This window comes from Gallus gallus, chromosome 2 (assembly GCF_016699485.2).
Source record: "Gallus gallus isolate bGalGal1 chromosome 2, bGalGal1.mat.broiler.GRCg7b, whole genome shotgun sequence".
In the NCBI taxonomy this organism is placed as follows: Eukaryota; Metazoa; Chordata; class Aves; order Galliformes; family Phasianidae; genus Gallus; species Gallus gallus.
Window position 1 is genome coordinate 95822712 of NC_052533.1, and position 22093 is coordinate 95844804.

General features: G+C 37.2%; 1 long non-coding RNA gene across 1 annotated transcript; it reads left to right on the forward strand.

Annotated features, from left to right (window-relative positions):
• The first annotated feature begins 298 nt into the window (after positions 1–298).
• On the forward strand, positions 299–3340 carry LOC121109739. Its single transcript, XR_005857611.1, has 4 exons — positions 299–341; positions 959–1079; positions 1559–1676; positions 1847–3340. It is a non-coding gene; the product is annotated as an uncharacterized LOC121109739 (long non-coding RNA).
• The last annotated feature ends 18753 nt before the right edge of the window (positions 3341–22093 follow it).

Genomic DNA, 22093 nt, shown 5'->3' on the forward strand with positions numbered 1-22093 from the left:
ATGTATTGTCATGTCTGTTTCTTTCACAGAGAATATCAAACATACTTCTTAGGAATTCAAACAGTTTCTCTAATTGAGACACTAATTTATTCCTGTAGAAAAAGATACTGTTTATAGCATCATGAACCACTGTGCCTATATGCTGTTCTTAACACTTGGTAAGCGTTACACTCAAGGAACCTGTAGCAGACACAGCACCAAATTATACACAGAGAGATTCGCTCCTCTGTGTGATATGTGATTGCACCCAGGACTAGCCACATGGAATGGAATTGTCTTTATATTACCTCATAATTACCCTCACAAATGCACACCTGCCAAGTGACAGAAAATCTCTGAGAGTAGGCTTGTTTTATCCAATGAAATATGTCTGCAAAAAGCTTATATTGTGCACATAATCTATGTTTACTGAAGCCAATGTGCATGTCTCCATTGACATGAGAAGGCTATGAGTCACAAATTATGCCATATGCCTGGCTTGTATTAATCAGTTTAATGAGCTACAGTTGTATTAAAAAAAAAAATTAAAAAAAAAAAAAGAGTTTGCTTTGACTTTTAAATCCTTTGATTTCACTGGTTTCTGTCCTAACATTAAGGTTATTTAAACGTGCTATAATTGCTTTCATTACAAACATGTAAGGCTTTGAAACAGAAAATTTTAATGAGAGTTTTTACTACTCAGCCACAGCATCTTATGAAATGCATGTGATTTAGTTGTATTTGGTGAAAAACAGTCTCAAAATTTTTAACATAATTCAAAATCTTTGTACTTATTTATGTGAAATCCCCAGCAGCTTCCTCAATAAGTTAACGAGATACCTTTAAAAGCCAAGAATTATACTTCAATCTCAAACCATTTAATGATATCTCAATTTCATTTTAAAATGTGGGTGTAATTTCATCTTCTTAATATTATTTTATATAATAAATGATTTGAGATTGTTCTGTTGTTTCTTAGGGAATCCCTATCCTTCATTTCAATAACAGTGCTGGGCTGGGATAGACTTAACATCTTGGACACAGTCACTTTGCACTGCTGAGAAGAGTCTGGCTCTCTCTTCCACCTTACCTTCTATCAGGTACCTATAGACATCTGTTATTTATAAGGTCCTTTTGAATCTTCTTTAGAATAAACAGTCCCAGCTTTCTCAACCTCTCCTTATGTGAAAAATGTGTCAGTCCCTTTATCATCTTTGTGGTCCTGTGATGAACTTGCTCCTGTAATTTTACATTTTTCTTATACTACTCCCAGAACTGAACAGAGTACTCCAAGTGTACCTTCACCAATGCTGAGCAGAGGGGAAGAATCATCTCCTTAGACCTGCTGGCAAAATTCCTAATGCAGCCCGGGATATCACAGGGTTTTTTTTTTTTTGCCATGGGGTTGCTCAGTGTTCAACTTGTCTGCAGGGATCCCAAAATCCTGTCCTGAGGAGATGTTTTCCAGCTGAGTGTCCAACAGCATGTACTGGTGCATTGAAACTTTCACCTCCAGTTTCAGGACTTCGCATTTCCCCTTGTTGAACTTCATGCAATTCTTTTGACCCCACTTCTCCAGATCTCTCTGGATGGCAGTGCCATGTATCAAGAATGCCTCACAGTTCTGTATCTTCTATGAATGTGCTGAGGGTATCAGCCAGCTCTCTCAGAACTTCTGTGTACCACCATGGATTTCTGTAAGTCCAACTTGTTTAAATGCTTCCTAGACTGGTCCTCCTCTACTGAGGGTGACTTCCTTGCTGCATGCCTTCCTTCTGATCTCAGGGGGATAGAATTTTATAAAGAAGTTCTAATTTTTACCCCAGATAACAATTATGCATTCTAATAATTTCCTCTCTTTCTACAGATTGACAGGTTCACCTGGAAGACATGATTTTCAAAGGAGCTTCAGATGAGTTCAAATACAACTCTTAGAAATATAAACTCTTGAAATATGTAATTAATGTGCCATATGGAAGGTAAGGAAAGGGGAGAAAATTCTATGATTCTATGATTCTGTGATAGTGAACATTTTTTCTGTTTGCACATTTTTCTGTTGTACTTTGCACAATGTTAAAAAAATTAAAGGATCTTTAAAATGGTAGCTTCTGAATACAAATATTTTGTTGGGTTTTGCAATAAATGGTTTGGCTGCTGACTGTTGGAAGATCATAGAATCATAGAATCGTAGAATCATAGAATCACCAAGATTGGAAAAGACCCACAGGATCACCCAGTCCAACCATCCACCCGTCACCAATAGTTCTTGCTAAACCATGTCCCTCCACCACCTCCCTGTGCAGCCCATTCCAGTGCCTGACAACTCTTTTAGTGAAATAGTATTTTCTAATATCCAGCCTGAACCTCCCATGGCTCAGCTTGAAGCCATTTCCTCTAGACCGATCACTAGATACACGAGGTGTTGTGCTGTCACTCAAATGGATCTGCCAATAGAGATGGCCTCATTCATGAGCTGGAGCAATGCTGTAGTGGTTTATCTGGCACATTTTGGCTTCTCCACTTCATGATTTTTTTATTATTACTATTTCTACTTATATTTGGCCATGAGTTTATATTTAAGTCTAATGGACTTCCATTCAGATCCCTACATGTGAATGTGAATTGATCTAATAGCGTTATATTATTGCCTATGGAATAAAAAAGAACTAAACATGGAGACAAATTCAAGTATTGTGAACATAAACACAGATTTTGTGAGCTACAGACTAGATGAACAAATCATGGTTGAGTATTATAATTTAAAACCAGGCACAAAAAAAAAAAAAAAAAAAAAAAAGTGCATAGAAAAATCGTACATAAAATTAAGGACATTTTACCTTCATACATGCCAAGAAACTAATTAAAAAGAAAATTGGAGGCCAACAGTGGAATCATGAAGAAGACAAAATTAATATGGAAAAAAAAAAAAAAAAAAGATTATTGTTGAACATTCTACATCAGAGGCCAAGACCTGGGCTGAATATTGGTTCTAGCAAAAGAGATATCTATTTTCCGCTTCATAACTCAGTAACTGCTGTTTAATAAAACTCCTGTATAGAATGCGATTAAGTGAAACAAGTCAGGTTTTATAGAAATTAAATGAGATCACATATATATTTTTTTATTGTTGTTTGCTTGTTTGTTTGTTTATTGTTTCTTAACAAATAGATAAGCCAATATGAATTGGCACCTATTAGCAGAAAAAAAAATACTTTGTAATTTCTTTATCATTTCTACAGCAGCCTATGTGGTTGAAGGAAATGACCGAATTCTGAGCTGCTCTGAGAAAAAAAAAAAAAAAAAAAAAAGATAGTTGTACAAATAAGTATTTTCTGTGTGAAGTCAACTTATTCCAGTTTTTATAGAAATAGAATCATAGAATCATAAAATCATAGAATCGCTAAGGTTGGAAAAGACCCACAGGATCACCCAGTCCAACCATCTGCCCTTCACCAATGGTTCTCGCTAAACCATGTCCCTCAACACAACATCCAAATGCCCTTTGATCACTACCAGTCTCGGTGACTCCACCACCTCCCTGTGCAGCCCATTCCAGTGCCTGACCACCCTTTCAGAGAAGTAGTATTTCCTAACGTCCAGCCTGAATCTTCCCTGGTGCAGCTTGAAGCCATTCCCTCTAGTCCTATCACTAGTCACACGAGAGAAGAGGCTGACTCCCAGCTCACTACAACCTCCCTTCAGGTAGTTATAAAGAGCAATAAGGTCTCCCCTGAGCCTCCTCTTCTCTAGACTGAACAATCCCAGCTCCTTCAGCCGCTCTTCATAAGGCCTGTGCCTTATGACCCCAGAAATGTTATAGGCTCCATAGATTTGCAACATAGCATCATCCAATAATCATGCACTTTGAAGTTTGTATTCTGTCGATATTCACTTCACTAGCAAAACCGTTTTTCATGTATAGTATTTTAGGCTTTTTACTGAGCACTGAAATTAATTCCTGGCAGAAACACTGTGGGAATGCCAGTTGTCGAACTATGAATCTTCTGGGAGCTGTAGCAGCAATGATGAAGCAAATTTGAAAAGTTCTCTTGAATCAAACAATTTTTAAGGTTTCTGGTGTTGTCTTAGTATCTCCATTTATCTACTCCTCCCAAAAGAAGAAGATAAAGTAACAGCAAAGTCTGTACTCAAATGTTTTCAGTTTCCAGTCCCAAGACCTGAGTGAGTAACAACTGATCTTTTCTATCATCTGGATCTAATGAAGCTTCCATATCTTGGCATACAAAAACTTCTTCCAGCATAAAGCCTATGCTTACTTTTAATAAGATTACTTTAATTTGACTGAAACTTCAGCATGTCACACTAAATCTCCTGCATGAATTATTTTGGATATCTAAATAAAAGGCAGCTGAAATTTTGGGAACACATTTCACGCTACATCAGTGTTGGGAGAGGCTGACCTTCAAGCTCCTGGGAAAGAGCACACAGATGAGATGAGAGATTTTGAGTTCCTGCTTTGCTCACTTCCAGAAAGGAGCTATAGACAGTATTTTCCACATACTTTAGAAATACTGCTGTTTAAATGAGAAAGTTCCTAAGTAGGTAAGCTGTGAGAAATCCAGACATTTGTTGCACATTCACCTCCATGGCTGCCCTTGTTGCTGAATACCTGGCAGTCCCAATTTCCAGCTAAGAAGTGCTGAGACCTAGCAGACACCTCCATGCAGCCCTTCCATGTGCTGTGTGAGGACAAATGGCTGCCAGCATCTCTGTCCACATGTTGGTTATAAATGCATAATGCCAGAGAGATTAAAAAGTGAGCTGATGACATGGAAACTCTTCTTCTGCTTTTTACCACTAAGCATCTGTTAGTGTTTTTGTTGTAAACCCGTGTTTTTGAGAGTTTAGGGTTTGGCATAAATCATTGTTTCTACTTTGTTTTCTTGCACTCACATTAGTTAGGGGAAAAAAAAAAGTGGTTGCTTCTCTGTTGTTCAGCTTAAAAATAAAAATAAAAAAGTAGAAGTAAAGGCCTCCAACATCCAATGCAAAACAAAGTAAAAGCAATTAAAGTTGTTAAAGGTTGCCATGGAAGTCTGGATGGCATTTCATCTCCCGCTCCTACCCTCCTGAGATCAAGAAAGGAAGACAAAGTACATGGGTGATTTAATGAAGATATACAACAGCTCAGCTACTTACCTCATTGCTGTCTTTATCTGGCACTACCACATCAGATACAGATTACACTTCTGAAATGTAGAAAGCCATGCACACTTGAGAGCAGGAGAGATATTCAAGTTAACAGGCAATGGAGTAAGGGGAAATTAGGAAGGGCATGAAGAAGAAAATACAACATACTGGGGGCAAAGACTGTAAGGCAGATGAACAAGGATGGTTTCCAGAAAGCAGGAAGGTAGGATGTTATCAGCAGTGGTAGATAATGGTGGCTTAAAGGGAATCATGGAATATGTTACTAGGCTTTATTTTTGACTTCAATAGTCCAAAGTTTTCTGTAGGTCATCAAGAAGACAAGTTTGATGCAAGGAATGACTTGCTGTCACTATAAAGAAGTTATTTTTTTCTTCATGTTGCAAGCTCTAGAAAGAAGATGAGGTTGAGAATTTCAGAAAGGATGCAGTAGAAGCAGAACTGAACTCCCAATTAAATCAGAGAGATTTTCATGAGTTGAACAGAATAAGAAAGAGTGGGGAAAAGATAAGCACATCTAAAAATTGTATTGACCTAATGAGTTGAAGGATTTTACAGGCAAGATTATGTGAAATGGTTCCTTGAGTGCTTTCTAAGCATCCATCTCTCCTCATTTCTGTGATTTAGAACAAACAGGTTCCAAGATTATTCCTTTGCCTATGAATAATTCCTTTGACACAGCATGTTAAAATAAATTGAAGTACGCTATCTCTCTACTCTGCTTGGGACTTTGGGACTTGAGAGTACCTGTACAGAGTTCCTCTTGCTCAAGATCTGTGTCTCACATCTTCCAGAGATCTCTGACCAGTTTAGACATACATTCAGCTCAGTTTCAGCACTGTCACTCAAGAGTCTTCAGTTGCAAGGCAGCGAGCAGTAAATGATAATAGTCTGTCTAAAACAGCTTTGTGGTGAAAAGAACAAGGCTGTGAGAAATCTGTCATCATGTCCTACAAGTATTCCAAGTCCAGAATAGCAGAGTCACGGGGTTCAGCTTTGACTGTGATGCCAAAAATGGTATAGCAAAACAAACACCCAACACAATGGTTCAGTAAGACAAATACAAATTCATAAATACCTGAAGGGAGGATGTAAAGAGGATGGAGTCAGGCTGTTTCCAGTACTGCCCAGTGACAAGATGAACACAAACTGAAATGTAGGAGGTTCCTTTGAACATCCGGATACATTTCTTCACAGACAAAATGATGGACAACTGTCACAGCCCAAAGACTCTGTGGAGTCTCCTCTTTGGAGACATTCAGAAGCCACCTCAACATGGTCCTGGGCAACCTGCTCTGGGAAGCCCTGCTGTAGCACTGAGGTTGGACCAGAGAACTGTCAGAGATCCCTTCCAAACTCAACCATTCAGCGATTCTGTGATTCTGCAACAACAATAACAACAAAAAAAAGTGAGTTATTTTGGGCTAGCTCTCAAGCATAGCATAAGTTCTTAGGACAAGATGTTCAGTAGTGCTAAACAGAGAGAGATTGGCAGAATCCCTAAACACTGACTACTTTCACAGTAACTTTAAAGTAGCAGAAGCCAACCTGTCAATGAAGGATGCATCTTCATCTTCAGGGACTCGTTCTAGTCTCTGTACCTTCCCTCCCTGGGGCCAACAAAAAGCATTCATGCAGCTGCACAGTCAGGAATATCTTGGGAATATTTTTAGAAAAAATATTCTTTCAGCAGCAGCAGTTTCTAGCCCAAAATACTGTTCTGAGAAAGGACAGAATTATGGGTGGAAAGAAGGTCCTTCTACTTTCAATGTGAAGTCATTTCTAAGTCACTCCTCAATTACCTTCAAGAGTTCAGATCAGCTTACAAATCAGTACCTGTCGGCAGCTCTCCATTGTAGCTGTTAATTCTTGCTTTCGCAGCTGTTACATTAGCATGCCAAAGGAACTTTCAACCTCCTTGAAATTTCCTTCAGCATAGTTTGAGCGTAATTGAATATTAAGAGATTCAAGATTTAATTTTTATACTTTCTTAAACAAGTCTGTTCAAATATGCCCTATGCAATAGTTCCCTCGGAGTACTAGGTGCAGAACAAGGTCAGAACTTCTACAAGTGACTATTTCTGAGTGACATATAAACAAAGAAAGGTTGGAAGCTTTTCTTTCTTTTTAAACTTGAAAAGCCCAAAATGTTTCTAAGCAATTTAACATCTACTGGGCCATGCTGCCACTGGTCAGTCTGGTAACACTTTCTTAGATTTATAAAGATAGCAGAAGAATAGATGAGTTGAAAATATCCATCATTTAACTACTTTTTCATTCTAATGAGGAACATGCAGTATAAACTTTGTCAGAGTAAAAAAAAAACAAAAAACAAAAAAACAAAACAAACAAACAAACAAACAAAACAAAAAAACAACCCAGAATAAGTGCTTGAACAGGCAGTGAGGCTGCCTGTGCTGCTGCCTAGGTGCACATTTATAACAGCTTTCTTTATACAAGGATCAAATCCTTTCCTTAAATATTCTCATTTAAAAGCAATCTGCATAAATAAGGGCCCATTTCTCAAAGAGCACGCTTATTCAAAGAAAATTAGATTTTACTTGAAAATACATGCAACTCCAAATTTCTCACCATGATCTCAGCCTGTGCAAAACATTTATTTCCAAATGTCTCCTACTGTGGCTCTCAACGATTTTCTTCCAGTCTCAGTAGAGCCAAAAGTCTGTAAGATATCAGTGTTCATCTGAGCACCCCAATGCATTCACTTCCTATATCAAAGCAAAACCTTGGCATGCATCTGCTCCTGCCTTGCATCAGTTTCCAAAGGATGCATGTATGCTCTCCAGAGGAGAGCCGTGGTATGTTCTAGTCAGGTCCTATAGGAGCAATCTGGATTTACAGTCCAACTTCAGCCTGTACATAGGTAAAATCAAGTAAAGTCCACATCTCCACCTAGTTTTGAAGCAGTCATTTTGGGAATAGATTAACTAAGTCCCTCTGTTTTTTTCCTTTGTCATTTTCTTACACCAAATTCTGAGTATGGGAAAGCTGTTCCTCTTATCCTCTTAAGCTTTTCTGACCACTCTCCCAGCTATGACAGTATGCTCAGGACCACCAATGGAATCTATACCTTGTGTTGTGGTGATCAGAGAAAAGTAAATGGTTTGCAAGGAGCTGTTGTTTATCTAACCTTGTTACATTTGGATTTATTAATTCTGTAAGGCTTAGTAGTTTCCCATTAGCAGGAGCTAGGTTCTGACTCATGCAAAAAAAACCTTCTTCTCTGAGCTTAATAATGGACATTGCAGTTACAGTAACTCAGAGGCATTCACTGAGTAAGACAAGGGACTGAACTGCCATGCACATTTATCTATTAGACCAAAATACTAATGTAGCTTAAAAGTCCATGAAAACTGCGTGGGAAAGTCACAGATTCAACAGGACAGCTGTGGTGTACTCTGAGTTACAGCTGCTACTCTATTCAGCAAGGATCCCCACAACCAAAACAATTTTGTAGGTGCTGCTTTGAGGATCACTTAAAGATGTGGCTGCATAACATTTCTGAAAGGTTATGTTGCTTTGGATGAATTTTCAGGAGTGGGATTCAGCGTTAGACTTATTTCTGCTTCTTTTTGTTATTTGTTTACTTTCAAGCAGAAACATTCTAGCTAGTGCTGAAACTGTCAAATGTTGCATTTTGGTCAATTTTAAAAAGAAGTGTTGCAATCATTTATGTTGAAGAACTCCAGAACCTCCATGCTTTGAATGGGATGAAGTTCAGCAAGAGCACCTCAATGCATTCACTTCCTATATCAAAACAAGACCTTGGCATGCATTTGCTCCTGCCTTGAACCAATTTCCAAAGTCCTGCACTTTGGCCACAACAACCCCGTGCATTGCTACAGGCCTGGGGCAGAGTGGCTCACAAAGTGTGCAGAGGAAAAGGATCTAGGGGTCTTTGTCAGTGCTTAGCTGAACATGAGATAATAGTATGCCCAGGTGGCCAAGAAGGCCAACGGCATCCTGCCTTGTGTCAGAAACAGTGGAGTCAGAAGCAGGGAAGTGATCGTCCCTCTGTACTCAGCCTGGTGAGGCCACATTTTGGATACTGTGTCCTGTTTTGGGATCCTCACTACAAGAAAGACATTGAGACCTTGGAGACTGTCCAGAGAAGGGCAACAAAGCTCTTGAAGGGTTTGGAGTACAAGTCTTATGAGGAGCGGCAGGCGGAACTGGGATTGTTTAATCTGGAGAAGAGGAGGCTCAGGGAAAACCTTTTAACTCTCTACAGCTCCCTGAAAGGAGGTTGTAGCAAGGTGGGGATCAGCCTCTTCTCCCACGTAACAGCAATAGGATAAGAGGGAATGACCTCAAGCTGCACCAGGGGAGGTTCAAGTTGGATATTAGGAAAAAAATCTTCTCAGAAAGAGTGGTAATGCTTTGGAACAGGCTGCCCAGGAAGGTGGTGAAGTCACCGTCCCTGGAGGTATTTAAGGAAAGGATAGATGTAGTACTTAGGGACATGGCTTAGTGGGCAATATTGGTGGTAAGTGAACAGTTGGACAGGATGATCTTGAAGGTCTTTTCCAACCCTGGCGATTCTGTGATTCTATGATTTTGGCAAGGATTTCACTGCATAAAATCTCATCCACGTTTGGACAGGTTACAAGCCTCCATGTCTGCAATGGTGGTAGCCAAATTTTGGCAGCTGAGTTCTCCGAAAATTTCTATGCATGGAGTATCTTCTGTCTTTCTTGGCTCCCACATGCCATCTTTATAATGACTACACCATCTCTGCAATGACAGTAAAAGTTTATTGGCACTATTCATGCTAAGCCTTTTCTTAAAACATTATCTAGATTTTCTCAGAAATGAACTTTTTATAAAATTCTGAAACCATGAACATAGAAATGTTTTGTTTTTTTTGTGTTCCCTGGATAGCATATCAAGTTTTTCCTATATGTTTAAGGAGTTCTAAAAAATGTTCTTTAAATGTTAGTTTCCTTTTTATGTTTCAACATAGTTTCAAATGTGCAATGTGAATCGTGTTATCTGAGTTTGATAGCTGATTGTTTGGGTGGTAGAATTTGTTTAATTGGTTGGTTGAAATTAAATACACAACATTCTTTAATCATGTGAAATTAGGTGACAAAAGTTTGTAAGTTCAGTCTTGCTTAGCAGTGAGCATGAAATTCTTATTTACAGAAATATTTGTACTCTATCATTTCCTAGAATTAGTTTTTATACTATAATTAAAATATATTAATGAGGAAATGGGAAATAGAAATACTTTGGTGACTTACATCAGCAATATATACTTACAATATACTTATAATTCTTCTAAAATTATTTTTTTCAGTTTATAAAATGTTTGATCATCTAAGCATCCAATTATGATATTAAAATTACTTTATTATCTAACTCAGATGGCATATTTACAACATGTTATACACTTGAATCTGACTTAAAATACTTTATTTGCAGTGACTTTCACTGAATACAATTCTTGTCATGCTTTTTCATAACTAATTTGCTTTCTCCTGTTTACTAACTGAATAATTGTCAGAGTATAATTAACACAGATGTCGCATGTGCCTAGTTTTCAGGTTCAGGTTAAATTTATACTACTGCATATGGAAGTGTCTAATTAGATTGCTATCTGAAATGGCGAAGGAGTTGCTATACTTTGAGTAAAGCCTTTTCCGGAGACTTTTATTCAGTGATACTATATTTTTATTAGTTGACAATTTCTAAAATGAATTCTCATATTAAGCACATCAGCTTATGAACATCAGTGTTTACTGAGATGGAAATATTTGCAAATTAGACACAAACCACTCTGAATATTTGGAGAGATTCTGAATTTTCTAAGCCAAAGCTTATACTGGACCAATTAAAGCCAAGATGCTAAATTTTCTAACTCTTTGGTGTTCAGAGATACAAATGTATTTCTAATAAGATGTAATAACATCTACTGCATAGACAGTATTTTGGGGAAAAAAGCACGTGTTGTTGAGAACAACTGAAGTTGCAATTGAGCCTTCAAGCTCTGTTGCCAACATTTCCCAACAGATCAACAAATACCAGGTACTTTGATTCAAGTAAAATGCACACTGAAATAATTGCATTTTTTAACTGAGATTCCAAAATAAACAAACTATTTCTCTATATACATTTCTCTGGTAAGTTAATAGCTGATCACGTACATCTAAGAAAAAGAAATTTTCTATATGTGAGTATGGAATTGGTGGAGCAGTTAATTACTTACACTGAAAAATACTGACAAGGCAGAACTCCTTGGTACTATTTCAGTACTCAAAATCATCCACATTAAATTTATTGCATTGTGAATTTCATATATGGAAATATGCTCTTACTCTGGAACAATGCAATGGGAATATTTCCTACACTAACCAGGATTAGTCGTTTTTAAATGTAATTCTCAGTAATTTAGATTCTCTTTTTAAACAAACAAACATACTAACCAAATCAATTTATTGAGCAAGTGTGCATCTGTTCTGCTCTAACAGCCTCTCCCAGTATGTTGAGTTTTTCATTTTCATTATGTTCCATGGTAGTTCTGGATGCTTCTTTTGCAATGCTTTGATTAGTGTCATTTGCTTTGTGTAGTAATGTTTCTTTACTTACTGATAATGATCGTCTTAAAAACAGATTTAATGGGGATTTTGTTTACTTTCTTTCTTTGAAGGACAAAACACTCCAAGAAAACTTTGCCCATGGTTTTATGGCCCATTAGATCAGTTGTACCACCTGGATTTCTCTTGTGAGATTTAATGCCCAGAGGTCTCTGCACCTCAGGACTCCATAGTGATATAAATAAATGTTATTTAAAGGAGTATACTAATAAGCCTGTGTATATGGTGATAGGCAAGAGAATATCAAGAAACTTTTTTTAATTTGGGAACTTTTCTCCTAGCTTTCTTGTACTAAATCTTTAAATTTAGGGAGCAAAGCTGCAAGAGTGATTGTTGTTTAACTGTTCTTCTCAGTGAGGCTTGTTAGGAGAGAAAACATTCCAGTATTACGTGGATACATTTTTAGAGCTCAGGCTACACCTGAACATCAGGCTAGATCTGCTTATCACATTACAGTTCTTATCTTTCTGTGGGAAGAAATGAAACGTGGTGGGGAGATGGAAATTATTTCCCATGATTGAATTTACATAGCCCATTGTTGTCCATAAACACACTCAATATAGAATGATTCATATCCTAATTGACCTTGAACAAGTATCTATATGAGGTAAAATGCATGTTAGATAAGCATTTTTCTGAAGAAGGGAAAGAATTTGGCTTGTGATTCCTCAAAACAAATTCAGTATTTTCTTTCAGAAATGCTGCCTTATACTTTCTGTGTATGCTTGGCACCTGTATTTTTGCCTCCATGCCACTGGTTCCATCTAACTTTACTGGCTTTTTCCCATTCACCAAGGTGTTACAATCACACCATTTTCTAATGAGCTGTCATCGTGCAGCAATAGAAATAGGAAAGATGCTTCTATCATGCATGTGATTTTTCTTTGATATCAATTAATTAGACAGAACCATAGATTGCAGAAGAAATACACAGAACTGAAGACATCTAAATGATCTCATCAGCAGAAAGTTGGACACTTTGCTTGATGGTTTCTAATTTACACTGTAGCAGATGGATGATGCTGAAGGTCACAATTACAGTATAAGACCAACTTGTCTGTACGGTTTGAACTCCACGTAGATAACTGCCTCATTTTTACTGAATGCTAGTAGTGAAAACCTTTTGTTCTTTCAAACTCTTATTTCATGTTGGTAAATTACACCTCCATGATGAAACAAAAGGAGATTTCAGTTTATCCTTCATTTCATTCCTCATATTGAATCTGTAGCTCTCTAATTATTCTGAAGAATTTTGCTGCCATCAAAGAAATGAACAGGTTTTGCTCTTTGCTTATTTGTGAAACATCTGAATAGGAAACTTATTCAGTCTAACAACAATAAAAATAGAATGCAACTCCATACTGAACTAATAGATCAAAATATTTTATTTTTAAAGCAAGAAATAATCAGGTCAATTAAATTTGAAAATAGAACAAGCTAAAATTTTCAGAAAAATACAGCACACTATGTCACTTAGTGAAAATTTCTCAAAAATTAGTGCTTGCTATGGCATGGCCCTCTAGCACAAGTTATGTATGAATGTTTTCACAAGATTAGACACTCTGAAACAACTGCTGTTACATGATCTTTCTGATAAATTAATTTCAAAGTAAAAAATCCAAAGTCAGTGTGGAATATACCCTTTTGTATATCTCAACACAAGATGGTGCAAATGAATAGTTTTAACTTCCTTTATGTCACTTTGTTTTTGTAGTTATATCTCATGACTCAAAAGACAGAATCCTAAAGAGGGGAAAAAGAAAAAAAAAAAAAAAAGCACCCAACAACATTACAAAAACCTACCTATTGTTCTGGTATTGTTTTGTAGAGCTAGTGACTTGAAGGTGACATTGGGAGCCTCAAGTGAATGATCTACAGAATCTTTTGCAGTGGTTCTTCCAGTCTAGCTTGGGCTGTGAGGGTGGTTGAAGTATTTTCATCTGATATTTATTTAAAAAAAAAAACATTAAGGAGCATGTTTTCTATCAAGTATCTATCTGCTTCTACTGCCTTGCAGAACTGGGAATGAAATTGCCCCCTGAATGTTCCTGTCTTGTCATTACCACCTCTGTAGGTCTGGTTATCTCCTAAAGCTATCTACCCCCTTGAAATCTAGAAAACTCTTGATCTATTATATGATAGAGCCAAAATAACTCATTCTGGGACCATTTCAGTGAAGCAAGTGCAATCAGTAAAAATGTAGACTCCAGCAGCAAGAGCAAACCTGCAGAGTGGTACAGACAAACACCAAGGAACATTCAAAAAAAGAGTAGCTGCTGAAAGTACTGCATGTTCTTCTGACCTCACATACACACGTGGGTACTCATGAAGATTCAGGATTGATTCTGTGAAAAATCTTAGTATTTCCTGGGCAGTGAAATTGAGTAAGACAGTATTAAACAAGCTCATTTTCTTCACCGTCTGTTACTTCATATTGCTTCTCTAAAAATTTTCACTAATTGCATAGATTTGAAAATGTCACTGTGCTGCAGCAACTCAGTGAATATTCCACAGTGCTGAATGATACACAGCTAGTTGTCTCACATCTCAACTGTATGTAAGAGAGATTTAATTATGTAGGCTTAAGAAACAAGGCTGACCAACTATATACACATCATTAAGACAGAAAATAATTAGAAAGGAATGCTCTGTCATAGTGATGTTTCACCATCAAATTCAGTCTGACTTGTTAGTTTTTAATTCCCAATCACCTGAGATGCTACTATACATTCACTCAGCTACCTTTGAATAGTGATCTTTCCTTTTCCACATTCTTTCCTATGTTCTCTGTGTCCTCTACAAGTCTCATTTTAGAAGCCTGCAGTTTTCTTCTTGGCATCTTCTCAAGATGTCTCTCAGCATAGCAGAAATGGCCTCCTTGCTTCTCCCCTGCTTGAGCTTTGCATACCAACTTAAAGATGTAATCCTGAGTTGTTCACTGTGACTCATGCAGGATTCTGCTTAGACTAAAAATGTGTCTGCATTAAAGATTCCTTTTTTTTTTAAACCTTAGTTACTTGCTGTTACATCACCATTAGCAATGTCAGCAGTGTTCTGCTACTTTAAGCATGAACTGATTCCATTTTTCTCCACCTTCCTGTATAGTACGAAATGAACTAACTAATGATTGTACAGGGCCAATAAAAATTATTGCTGCCTTTCAATTATTTTAGAAATTTAACTTTTAATTTTTATTTTCCACACTAGCGGATTTTTTTTTTCACTGTGTGCATTTATGTGGCATTTAAAGTATAACTTGTCTCAAAGTTAGAATTTAGCATCTATTTTAGGGTGTGCATGGTGACATTTTAAAAAAGAAATGCAATTCATTTGTGCCATTTGTGTATCTGCGTGCATGCATTTTCTAAAAAATGGTGTGAATTACCACTGTTAATTTATATGTATGGTCATTTTAGGAGCAATATTAGCAGCAAATACTGTATATCTGTTTCTAATAGTGATGGTGGTCCAGGAAGCATGTATATCTGATCAGAAAAAAAATGCATGCATAAGTGGGTATCTGCTCTTTAAGTATCAGAAATTTGTTCAAAGACTTAGCTTGTCAAAAAAAAACCAAACCATTTTGGTCTGCTGTGACTGAAACCACACCAGAACACTGAGGTTGGCATGACTGGTACATATCTGTGCTAATGAAATATGTTGCATTTTTATTACAAATGTGACATTAATAAATAGTTTTGAAAAATTAGAAATATTGTGAATACCGGAGACCAAAAAAAAAAAAAAAAGAGAGAGATTTTAATTTAGAATTGAAGAAACCAATTCCCTGGCTGAGTGGGACCACGGTATATACCAGATTTTCATCCAAAGATTCATATGAACAGGGCATACGGGCAGGTCTCCAATCAGGGAGGCAGGACCAAAGTACCCCCTGTATGGGCAGAAACATGTGAGACACTAGTGTATTTCATAGCATTCTATACCTAGATGTTTTTAAAGGATTAAGTCTCCTTCTATTCAGTGTCATGCACAGTTTTGTAAATGGTTTCTAAGCCTTTTCTCACAGAAATCTCTTGACTGCCTGAGAAAATCCTAAAACATGGGCTTTATTTGGGCAGAAAATAAACCACATAATCATTACATGGCTTTAACACACTCAGGTATGGATTTTGTGGAAGAAAAAAGAAAAAAAAAATCATTCTTAACATTTGTTGCACATGGGCTTCTAAATAATCAAAATCTACTTTCTCAGAATATTGTTTCATTCATTATATTAAGGGAGCAGAACTCCACAGGAATGTTCTCTGCATGGCTTTGTTGTTATTTGGAATACAAGGGGCAGTGAATTGGGGAGCTTTGTTTCTCTGTCATGCTGGTCAAATTGAACCCCACCAAGGAAGAGTAGCCAGAGTGCATACTTGTAAGGTAGCCTGCTGCTCAGAGTGTTGGCCAGGGATAATGAAGATCTGCATGCTCCCACAAACTGCCTGAACCAGGTAGGACAGAGGTAAAGATTTAGCACGCTGCATGTTAAAAAAGGTTGGGTTTCCCTGGATCTGGCTGTACTATGAGAATCTGTTCCTTTGGTAAGAGAAATCCCTTTAAGTGAGTGTTCTTGTGGAATTTGTTCTTAGTTTTGCTTTATTTGCAACCTAGTCTTTATTTATTTCCCTTTTTCTTTTTCATCTTCTAAAATGTTTGCAAAGAATATGAAGCATTATCAAATAATCATTTTTCTATTTTATTTTAACATATCTGTGTGCAAGCTGGAGCCCAAGGGGCATTTGAGAGTTAAACCATATACAAGAGCAGAGAGTAAAAGAAAAATGATGAAGCAGTAGATGAGGGAGAAAAGATAGAGATTTTAACAGAGACAGAGGAGCAATGAAGCAATGAGATGCAGGAAGGCTGTTCCAGATGGCAGAAGCAGCAGTTGGGAAGGCTTTGGCACCAACAGTCGCAAGATTGCAGGCAGGGACAGTGAAGAACTGTGCACTCTGCAGGGAGAGGAGGAGGAGAGAAATACAAGGTCAGGGAGGCACTCTGGCTCAACTGCATGGAAAATTATAAAGCCTTGACTGCTGATACTCTGTCATCCAACTTGTACAGCTGATTTACACCTCTGCAGAACTGAGCAAATTGGTGACTGAAAGGTAGCAATCTTTCACCTCTGTGGTGAAAACTTTCACTTTCTCATCATATAGTGGTCTCTGGAAGACAAGCTTGAGGGATGCAGATAGAGCAGGTCATTTAGGAGGGATTTGTTCCTTACATTTGTGGGAAGAATGGAATGAGATCTCTAGATTTGAGTAAAGATTTCTTAATGATTTTTTTCAAGATATGAATTTCCTTTTCAGGGAATCAGCTTTGAAATTTGCTGTCATATAAAGTGCTTCCACAAGAACACAATTGTGTCACATCTTTGATGGGACCTTATCTTTCTAGTAGGGTCATTTCTTCTCAGATATTGTGAAAATACTGTGATGATGATAAAAGATAGATTTTTAAATTTACTTTTCTTTAGCCTGGCCAATTGAATGTATATATTGGGCATTCCTTTATGTGAATTAAGAAAAAGGTGCTTTGTGGACGAAGCATGGAAAAAAATCTCTGAAATGCCTGTGGAGGATTTTATGATGATAGTTGACTGCTGCACATTTTCACAGAGATTGACATACATGCTCCTACTTCTTCACTCATAGGATTTGCCATATTACTGCTAGAGATTGGTATCTTCATTCCACTACCTCTAACCAGGCATCAGTCTGGATCTGGGTGCCCAGCACATCCAAACAGATCCATTATGTGCCATTTTTTTTCACCCTTGCAGGTGAAAAACAGAAGTATTTAGAATGCTGTTCAAATGCCAAGATCATGAACGTGATCAGGGTCTGTCCTGTGCCGTAAGCCCTGTCAGGCAGATGTCGGGCAGAGATGTGTGCTGAGCAGATGGATCATTCTGGCAAGACAGACTTGAGACTGAGAGCTAGCCTCAAAGTGCTAAAGCCTCAAAGTGTTTAAAATTAACATCAGAATGTAGTCAGTGCTATACCGCATTGAACAAATATGTTAATAGATTGTACTGTCCTACTTTATCTGACAGTGCCTAATAAAAGATAGTTCAAAGGAGGCACCAGAAACTTTGCAGCAAGCAGCTGGGAAATAAGTCACCAGGAGGAAAAAATTCTTCACTGCCTTCTTTTAATATTTTGTTACCTGAAACTCCTGTTTATTTGAGAAAACATGATCCTACAGCATTCCAGATGCTGAAAACTTTTCCTTGATTTAAACAAGAGTTAGAGCAAGTGATTAATCTTTTTCATCAATTTCTTTTATATCCTCATTTGCACATCTGTCTATTCATATTGCATAAAATGCTTAAGAACACAGAAGAGAAAAAGAAGGAAAGAGTGAAAATGTTAATTGTCTGCTTAATTGTATTTAGCTCCTGAGAAAGTATTTCTCATAAGATCAATATCTGTAGATGATGTTTCTAGAGTACCATTCAGGAGGATCTAAATCAAGCCAGACTTGGGGGTATTGGTTATCACTCATTCCATTTACTAAAATATTAATTCCACACTGTATCATTCTTGGTAGTTCATCAACAGCAGTGATGAGGGGCATCCAAAAGCTTGTTTGATTTGTGATGTCGGTTCCACTTTTTAAAATGAGAAAATTCTTTAAATAGAGAGAACACTGCCATGTGTGCTTCATATGTGAGTCCACAGAAATGTTATTCGTGATGCACAATTAGAAAAGGGGTGAGGGGTGTGAAACTCAGCTTATATAAGATGGTTGTATAACAGAAAAAAATTATAAAGTATCCAGATGAAATAATTTGCATGAAGGTGACTGGGTGTAGTTCAGGTGCCAAACTCTGATAACGGGTTTGATTATTCATGCTCTTGAGAATTTGTAATTATCATTGACTTGCCTAACCCAGCAAGTCTTACCATTCTTCAGAAGAAAACTGCAGGAAAAATGGTGCTGAATATTCCCTTAACTCCCTGAGAATCAATTAATTGATGGAGCACCATGGAGCACCACCCAGCACAAAATATGCCCAGTAACGACTACTGCACCGTGCATTTCATATTTTCATTTAATTCTGCTTGCCACTGTAATTTAATTAATTTCACTTGGTCTTATTAATCTTCAGATAGCATCTTGATACAGACAAGCATACAGTTTCATCACATGCATGCAATAAATTTGCTCTAAGCAGCTTTTGTACAGTTTCTGTCTGTTTCCCTGATGGAAGAGTATGTGAACAGGCAATGTTTGGGTCTCTGCATTCATAATTTCTAATTGTTATAACAATACCTTGTGGGAAAAAAAAAAAAAAATATATATATATATATATAGTGTTTATACTTCTTTAAAATGCGGTGCAAAGTGTAATCGTTCTTTTTCTCTAATTTTGAAGTCGACTTTGACATTATCCACGCTGCTGTACCGCTGGCTGCAGTATCAGCACTTTGAGAGCTGTTGCTAGCTAACAGCGCTCTCTATCGATTAAGAGTAAAGAAAAAGCTCTCATTTCAGTGCTTTTCTACATGCTTTTAATTTTTTCCAGAAACTGCTAAACTGAACTAAAGTATGAATTTTAAATATCAAGGCAAAACAACAAATTCAAGATGATCTGTGTAAATTTTTTGTCTTCTTGTGTTTAATTTCTTATGAATTTGCTTTTTCAGTATGTTACATTTGTGCATCAGAACCACAGTTATATGTCAAAATATTGAAATATTTCCAACCAGAACCTGAGTATTTGATGAGAACAGAATTTCCACAGGCTGTTTTTCCTAAATCCCTGAGGTTTTCTTGGCAACAGTTTCCCATCATTTACAAGTTGACAGCAGGGATCAATTAAATATTAGGCAGCAATTTCAATTTGCAAATGAACGTATCATGCCACACACACACACACACACACACACACACACACACACACACACACACACAAAAGTATTCTTCAAGCTATGACAGTGAGGGCTAACTTCATTTTTTAAATTCTTGCTGGATTTCAAGCCTGTAAAGCCTTCAAAATAAGGCATGTAGTTTAGGTTTACATAATTCAATACAAAGTTAAATGGGAAGAACTGGTACAATAAAATATGCTTAATGAAAATGAAGAAATAGAAGAAACAAAGAGAGGGTCATTAGGTATAAATACATAACACTTCTAGGATTGGAGGTGGGACAACCCATTTGCAGTGCTGTGCAGGGTGCAGAGGACCTATTGTATTTAGTGGGACAGGATCCCCTCTGGTTGCTGTCTGCACCGTGTGATGCACTGACAGTGTGTGGGGCTCCTCTTTTCTGGTGGTCATACTCAGACTACTTTAACTTCAGACAGGCATTGTGCATCTGTCCACTGCATACTAAACGGACTTTGCCATCTATTAAGAGTTTACAAAACATTTTCTGTGAGATATGTAAATAAGATATGTAAATAAATTGGTAAAGTGATACCACAATTATACTAACAGTAGTATTCAATCCTATTTCTTCAGCTGTAGGGCTTTTAACATCTGATCATGAAACAAGACAGTAATAATTTCATAGTCTTCCTCTAACTGGGTTGTAATTGAGAATGGGGAAAAAAATAAAATAAATCTTGCCTTATTTGCAGTACGGATGCTGTTTGAATGTGTACTATAATAATTTCTTTGCATTGATTTTTGTAGTTTTAATTTATTTCTCTTTTGAAATCAATACAGGGAAAAAAAAAAAAAAAAAAGCTAGCTGTATCATAATCTTTTTCTTAGAGTAAACTAGAGCTGCAACAATACTGAGACTTCCCCTTTATTCTCTTTCCCCTTCCAGCAATGAATTTAGTCTCAAACTCACACAAATTGTTTGGTCCATTTGGAATTCATTTGGCATTCTGCATAGGAAAAAAAAAGTATGAATGCTGTTTTCTCTGCTCATGTGATATAAATTATTCATCTCTGTGATTTATCAGACAAATTTTTGGGGTAGATAAGAAGTCACCTCTCAGTTGCTCTATAGGTAGCCTAAACAATAGAAAATGAGTTAAACCCAACAGAACAGAAGGAGTTCTGAGCACCTGCCATTTGTGTCAGGATTATTAAAAGAACATACTGTGGCTTCAGGCCTGCTTATCTTTGAACGAAGCAGGTTATGCATGAACTAGGTTACCTGATGTGTAATAAAAATGCAGGTTGTGCAGAAATGGGAGTCCAGTTACTAAATGTAGCAGGGAGTGTTATACAAATTTCTAGGAGAATACCTGTGGCCTAAACTTTATACGTGGGTCCAGGAGACTGCAGTGATTCCTCTAATTATATAAGGTACACTGAGGTGCATTTAGTGTCATTTTAATAGTTCACTTGTGAAGAGGTTAAAAATTCTACTGGTTCTTGGTTGGTTGGTTAGTTTTCTCCATGGAGATGTTTTAGCCGAGTTTATGACTTTACTTCTTTAGGGCATTCTATTTAAAACCATGTGGTGACCTTGCTAAGAGAATCACCTTCATGAATGGGGGGGGTGGGGTTGATTGGAAGACAGTCATGTTTGAACACACAGTTCTGTCTGGGACAGTCTCTCAGTCACACACTGCTGAATGCTAAGGTGATACACATGGAAATATCATCGTGTACTTTTCTTACTTCTTTATGCTTTCCCACTTTTCTACTATCAGTTACCGAGGCATGTAATGGGATACCGGGACCCTTGTTCTAAACTGATAGAGTCATCTTTACTTTTTTGCATTTCTTGAGGTTTGAACGAAGTGCTGTACTATAGCAAGCATGGAAGAAGTTTTGCTTCTGAATCTTCCAGTTTCTAACAGAAGTTTTGATATTTTTCTTCATTATCAAGTTAAAGCAATATATGCTACTGGTGATCCCCCAGTCACCTCTATGACAGCAACCAGAGCAGGCTCTGTTCTCTGGCCTTGATGGCAAATGATACTTGTCTGGGTAGCTAAACTTCCTTTTCCCCCAAAATATTATTGTCTGTAGGGAATGATCCCTGACCTTAGCTATTCCCAGAGCCATTCCTACAGTGCCAGAGAGGATGCTAGCTGCCATGAGACAAAATTGTGCCAAGAGACGGGTTACTATATAATGCCAGCAGTCAGGCTCTGCTCTGCCAATGTTCAGGTTACTGATGCATACCTGTGTCAGTAACTCCAATAAATAGAAGACCAAAGATTTAATCATTTGTATAAAAAAAAATCACCTCGATAATATATTTTGTACATAGTGAAACAAAGGCTGGTATGTTAAGGGATACATGGAAATAACAAAATCATAGATGTTGAAGGCTTATTCCATGGTTGTCACTGAAGGTCAAGATGAGATATATAGATAAGATGTAAATAATATGAAGCTAAT